Source organism: Malurus melanocephalus, unplaced genomic scaffold (genome assembly GCF_030028575.1).
Source record: "Malurus melanocephalus ecotype Western Australia unplaced genomic scaffold, MMel_1.1 scaffold_412, whole genome shotgun sequence".
Taxonomy (NCBI): domain Eukaryota; kingdom Metazoa; phylum Chordata; class Aves; order Passeriformes; family Maluridae; genus Malurus; species Malurus melanocephalus.
In genome coordinates, this window is record NW_026623644.1 from 519,118 (window position 1) to 526,207 (window position 7,090).

The following is a 7,090-nucleotide window of genomic DNA, read 5'->3' on the forward strand; positions in this document are numbered from 1 at the left end:
CCTGGGGACAGGAGATGGCTGGCCCGGGTGAAGCCTGGAGCACCACCCCTCTCTCGGGTGCTCCTTGGATTTGCTCCACCAAGGAGCCCTTTCCCCCATCCGAGGGATCCATGCAGATCCTCCCTGGATCTGGCAGCAGCTCTCAGGCTTGGGGACATCGGGGCGTGCTGACACTGTGGGACTGGGGACAGACCGTCCCTGTGCTTATGGACCTTGAGAGGCACCCCAAATGCTGCTCTCTGTAAGGGGCCCCTCTGAGCTGCCACTTCTGGGGTCCGTGTCTCGGAGCCAGGGATGTGCAGCTGGGCTGSGCTGAGCTGTGGCATGTACCACAGAGAAATTCCTGCAGAGAGGCAGCATATGTGCTCAGGCTTCATTAGGACAATTTCCTCTGTAATTGAAGAGCTGCCTCACTGCTGTATTGCCTGTTCCTGGTGAGCACTGTCACTGTCCCCAGCTGGCTGCAGCCACCCYAAGTGCAAAGCTGGCAGAGAGATGGAGAGCACGAGATGCTGCTCAGGTGGGGATTGTCCTTCTGCCCACAATGAAATAATCACAAATCACTGTCTTACACAAGCTGTTACAGCATGTGATGGTTAATTTTCAGAATTACCTGTGAATAAGTTTCAAGTTTTGGCTGAAAGAGCTCTTTAGCCTCCTTTCTTTTTAATCCAAATCCAGATTTTCCTAATGGTTTTCTGTATCCTGGTATTTGTAAATGGAAATAATTTGGTGTCCTTATTGGCTTTTTAAAAATAGAAATACAGGTAAYAGTTAAAAGCTTTTTTTGCTGATCCTGATCAAAAAGCTTTGCAGATTTTGATCAAAAGGGTCTGATTTTGGTAAAAAAAAAAGCTGTGTTTCTTCTTCCCCCACCTGTATTGCCCTCTCTGCTCTCCTCCCGCTTCCACTTAGACGAAAAGAAATAATATTTCCACAGGCTCAGTCAGCATCAAAGAGTCAGTTATTTAAAGGGAGGAAGAATATTGTGATGTTTCAGTGCCTGTTTTGGATTCTGTGAAGGAATTTCATCCCCTCCCAGTTGCCACGTCTCTGGCATCCCTCCCAGATCCGAACTCTCTGGAGGACGGAGGCAGAATTATCTCTGAGCTTTGCAGCTGCCAGATGTTAACCGATGAAACGGCAACCTCRCTGCTTCCCTCTTCACTCTGGGTAAACCTCTGCCTRCCTGCCCTGTTTGAAATGCAAAACGCCCTCAAATCCCCTCTCGAAGGGTTCTTGATGTCTCCTGCCAATCAAGCCTGCCGAGGACTCCCTTTATCCCTCTCCCAGCAGCTTGCCTTAAGAATTGCACATATTACACACTTGTGTATGGCTTTGTGGAGCAGCTGGGCACCCTGAGCTGTGGTGTGGAGGGGTGGAAGCTGAGGCTGGGGCACTTACCCATCCCTGGAAATTATCTGTCCTTCTCTGCCTGTYAGAAAACACAGCCTTCCTCTTCTCCCTGTTTGTGGCACGGAGCAGAGCTGGGGGTATGCAGGTCACTGGGTAATCCCAGAATCACTGAGGGTGGAAAATACCTCCAGGATCATCGAGTCCARCCTGTGSCCAATTCCCACCTTGTCCCCAACCCAGAACACTGAGTGCCATATCCAGTCATTTTTGGACACCTCCCGGGATGGGRACTCCAAACCTCCCTGGGCAGTCCCTTCCCATGCCTGACAACCCTGTCAATGAAGAAATTCCTCCTAATGTCCAACCTGAGCCTCCCCTGGAACAGCTTGAGGCCCTTTTCCTCTTGGCCTGTCCCTTGTTCCCTGGGAGCCGAACCCGACCCCCACGTGACTCCACTCCACCATCTTGAATTGTAGAGAGTAAAAAGGGATCCCCTGAGCCTCCTTTTTTCCAGGCTGAGCCCTTCCCCAGCTCCCTCAGCTGCTCCTCATATGACTGTGAGTGCCTGCCTGAGCAGAAAGAATGTGCATGGTGGGAGACAGGACATGGCATCTTGTAGTCTTGGCATCTGATCCCTTGGGASTGACTCTGGGAAGGGCTGCTTGGATATTGCCAGCTGCCCTGGGGTGCCTGTGATCCCTGCTCAGAGGRGCCCAGGGGCWCTGCTGGGGCAGTTCAAAGGTGTCCCCAGGGCCATCAGAGCAATGGCTGRGTAAAGACCTGGTTGGGAGGCAGGATTCTCTTGCAAGCAGTGAAATGATCCTGGCAGAGCTTTCTGGGTGAGGTTTTGTGTGTGCAGGGAGGTCAGGGAGTGCTCTGGGTCTTTCTGGCCTTCACCTCCTGTGTATGGSAGATTGATGATCAATACAGCAGGGAGGCTGCAGTGCCTGCAGAGACATTCATGGTCTTGTATGTGTGTCTAGTGGGCCTGGAACCTTGAACATGTCTGGTTTTGTTCCTTTTACCTCAAGAAAAACTGCTGTTATTGCCCTGGTGATGCCAGCAATACCAGGCACTTGTGTGCTCCGTGCAAGGGTGCAGGAGTCTTGCCCTTGAGTGCAATCATCCATGTAATTACCYTGTGAACGATAGGAACGAGGGGAAAAATCATATTACCTTTATGATAGTGTTCATGGGACCATTGATCAAGGTGACAATTGGAAATTCATCATGATAAAGCAGGAAAAAATGGCAAGTTTTCTGTGYGTGAGGTGACCACCTGATCCAAGCCAGCTTTTTGCACACTGATGGGTGATTTCAGTAGGAAAATATCTGAAGGGACCCTGAAGCAGCAGATATGGAGTGGGCTGGACCAGTCTCCCTCCTCCCTCCTCCTTTGGATGGACCTGCACCTTAAAAACTTCCCAGCCATTGTGCACTTCCAGACATGGGCACACAGCTCAGACTGCAACAAGCCAAACGCTGTGATAAAGTGAAACTCTTGTGGCAGGTTCCCCTCCCTGCTATTTTTTTTTTTCAAAGCTTCCAAAGATAAATTGCATTTCGCTTCAAGATAATGAAATTTCCATGGAGGAGCGACATATTTTCTGTAGCTTTTGCATTTGGAACATGAGGAGAGTTTTTATTTTAAATCTCCATTGAAAGTGTTTGTCTGTCTATATTTTGCTTTCTTCCTTGTGAATGTTCTGACTTCACAGAGCTAGCAGGGACCCAGAGATGGAGTGTTTCTGTCACTTATTATAGCTTGCCTTGGCATAAAATTTAATCTTTGGATTTTTTTTTCCTCCTAAAGAAATGAAAGTTGAAGCCAGATTAGAAACAGATAAAAAGATGTCATCCATCCTCAGACAAAGGAGTTTTTGTTTTTCTCTTTTGCATTTGCCTTTGTTAATCCTCTGCCTTCAAAGGGAACAAAGAGATCCTTCCACCTGGAGATCCTAGAAAAAAAAGGAAAATGAGGAAATGGCAGGGTTGGTCTGTGCTTGTGTTGTCCCATGACTGACGGGTCTGCTGGAATTTGCAACTGCCCTGAAAAACCCAATTGAGAGGAGAAGCCAGGTAGCAGAAATTGCAGTATCAAAGTGAATTCTTTCGCTCCAAAAGGAACTTGCTGATCTTTGCCTGTCCCTGCTGTTCATTGCTAGAGGAGCAGGAACCTTCCCTGCCTCCTTCCCCACCTTCGTGGCAGTGCAGAGGGGAGGACGTGGGGTACCCATCCTGTTACATAGGTACCAGTGTTGCCTGAGCACTGTTCCCATCAGTGATTAATATGTTCTCAGGCACCGAGAGGCTCAAGGCACTTGGCACTTGACTGTCTCCTATTTTGGAACTTAATAAACAGAATATTCCACCAGCAGAACCTGCAATTTATCTTTCCGTACTGCACGGGGAGTTACACTGTGGCCTGGCTCTGGCTGCGTCTCTTGCCCAGGGAATTAATAGACTCTTCCATACCCCAGCTCCCTCTGTTCTCACTCTGGTTGCCAAATTAACCTTCATCTCACCTACTTTTTCTTCACGTCTYGCTTCAATTTAGTCCTCAAATTGTTCACATGACAAAGAAGTTGTCCTTCCTACAGCTTCTTCTGCTCTAAGACACCTGAATTTTCTGTGAATGCCTGGAGAGGACAATAACTTCTCTCTCTCCCTGTCTCCMTTTAGCTTCCCCATGATATTTAAGCCCAAAAGTCTCCCTGAGGTTATTTCCCCTGGGAGAACAGTAAGCAGTTTGGGCTGCACTGTGCCAAGTGGCTGAGTTGTGCCCTGAATACACTGAACATTTAATGCTGCTAATTAATGTTATTGCATCATATTACATTTATTTGGACTTGCAGGAAGGCATTCAACTGCGCAGGAGGTGCTGCAGGGGCCGGATGCTGCTCAGCAGCATTGCCCTTGTTACCTGTCTCACCTGGCTCTTGTGATGTGGCGCACACCAGACAAGTCTGGAATGCTGGAATATTGAATGGCTCTKCCTCTCTTGTCAGGGAGAGGATTTACCAGCCCCTCAGGCTCTGCCTCCTGGGAGGATGCTGTAGGTGCAGGTTTTTCCTCTGCAATTAATGCACAGGCAAGCTGCTGGGAGCAGTCTGTGCTGCCTTGGCAGGATTAGGAATGAGGGAGCAGGGCTCCTGCGCTATGTGAAAAGCTTCCTGCCCTCCCCGCAGGCCTGGCCTCAGCTTGGAAAATAAACCGTGAGTGTCACGGCTGCTTTAGCTCTGTGCTCGTTCTGGCTGGGGAGGCTCCTGTGTCCTCTACCAGCTCTGCTGCTCCATGAGGCTGATGCAAGGGAGGTTGGTTTGACCTTTATCCTGCTCCAAGCCTTTCCTGCATTAGTGAAGCTGCTTATAGAATCCTCCTGCCACCAAGGGCGCTGTCCCAGTCTCAGCTGTGTGGTAGCAGGAGCCTTGGTCACCCTCCACCTGCTGTCACAGGCTCCCAGAGAGTGGGCTTGCTGCTTCCCAGCTTGAAGGATTTGGGGTGACCCCTCCAGAGYCCCCTTTGCAGTCTGGTTGCTGCCATCAGGTGCACAAGGATGACCTGGTGGGATTCATGTTTGTTCTTCGTTTGTCCTGTCACAGCCAGTGTGGTGGGGACAGACAGGCACCGCGGTGGGCTGTGACCCCTCTGCTCTCTAAAGTGCTTAGGGGGGTTTTGTGAGCAGGAGATCTGGGCCATGCCATGTGATAAGTCTTGATGCTTCCTTTCACTGGGATCCCAGATCTTCATCCTCCACAAAGGCTTTGGCATCGCCTGAAGCAGCATCTGAGAACAAAGGCAAAGCTGTTAATTAAGACAGAGCTAATTCTGGCAGCCGACTGCTGCCATCTCGATGTGCTGCGGGCTGTGAGCAGAGGCACCTCGGGCATGGCACTGCCCAAAGCCTTCCCTTCAGGGGGCTGCTTGTGCTCTGAGCAGATCTGTGCCCCAGTCTTCCCGGGCAGGTCGTCCCGCACAGGGCCCTGGTGGCCAGAACTCGAGGTTGCTGGTGGGCTGGAGAGTGGTTTTGCCTTCTGTGGGGTGTTTGCCTCCAACACGTGGCTGGCTCAGAGAGGAARATAGAGCCAAATGTGCCCAAAACCCCATCAGGCTTTAATGCCCTTGATGTGCCCTCCAAGGGGACACTGGTGGGCATTGCCTCTGGGGCAGATGGTGACCACAATCCCATTGGGTGTGCAGTGAAGAGTGGCCCTGTGACAGGATGCTGCTGCCTTCCCACTTCCACCCCCAGATGGTAAACAGCTTTTTTGGAGCCGTGTCCTCCAGGAGAAGCAAAGCCTTGCTTTTGGGAGACTCGGAGCAAGGCTGACAGAACAGAAAACATTTTGAACAAACACAGCTGGCTTTCACCCAGCGCAGCCAACTCTTTGGCCAGCTGAAAAGAAATCAGAAGAATATTGATGTATTATTCTTTTTTTTACCCTACAAAAATTGTCAGGCTTTTTTTGGTCAGATGTTAGTTTCTGAATGTAGATTTTTCAGTTGATAATCATTATTTGGGAGGAAACAAGCCACCCCAAACTGAGGCACTTCTCTGGATAACTCAGGCTCAGCTCTTTCCCTCTTGTATTCTCAAACGATTAACATTTTTTTGCTTTGCACATCATGAATATTCTATACTTGAGCTGTTACTGAGTTGTGCTAGATCAGATAAATAACATGGTGTTGCTTTTATGGCAGACTGGAAAAAGATGCAAATAATACTGACATTTACTTCACAGTTTTCTTTCTGTGATCCTCTGAGTGAGTAAACTGGATTGCTGAGATATTCATGGGAAGGAAATGAAGAAGCGTTGTCAAGATGAAAGCAAATTTCCTTAAAACTTAGCCAGAAGGTTCTTGGCAATTTTTTCTGTTATTTGCTCAGCTGAATAGGAGCTGCTTGAAAATATATTTTGCACAACCTCAAAAGGAAAACTCTTGTTCCTGTGGCACCACTGACCGTTTTTTGCACGCTCTTTCCCTGAAAAGCTGACGATTTCCCAGCATTCGGTGTCTCTGCAGCGTTGCTGGTCCCACCGTGGCGGCAGGCGAGCAGCCGTGACCAGAATGAGCCCTCGCTGCCTGCCCTGCCCGCGCTGTTTTTCCGCTCCCGCGTGTGCTGGGAGGCAAGAATCCCGGAAAAGGAGCGATGGGGCCAGCTGTGCTCTAGGATGGGGAACGGAGCCCTGCCAAGGGTGACCAGGGCGGTGCGTGGGGTGAGCGGGACAAGGCGAACGTCCTTCGGGATGGYTTCTTTTGGAGAGTGAGGCTGTAGATCCCTCCCGGCTGTGCTTGTGGGTACCAGGGCACGGCCCCTGGCTGGCTGTGACAGCGCTGCTGCTGAGGGGYGCTGAGCAGCCCGGTGTGCCCCGAGAGAGGCCGCTCCTCCCGGGTGCCCAGGTGGTCGGAGATATGCCCAGCGCAGGGTGAGCGTGGTGGGGGAGAAGGCAGGAGGGTGAGGGGGCACCGCGTTGTGTCCGAACCCTGCGGCCGCAGAGCCAGAGCCTGAGGGGAGCGGCAAAGCTGGGGGAGCAGAGGGGCCACGTCTCGGTGGAGCTGACGGTTCGCTCCAGATTCTTTTTGGGGGTGGGAAAGGGGAGCGGGATAGCTGCGGTGTGGTCCCGCAGGCCCGTCCCAGCTCCTGTCCCCGCCCGTCCCCCGCCGCGTCCCGGCTCCGCGGGCCCCGGGTCCGCCCCGTCTGAGGGGAGACATTGCGCGGGGGGCGATCTCG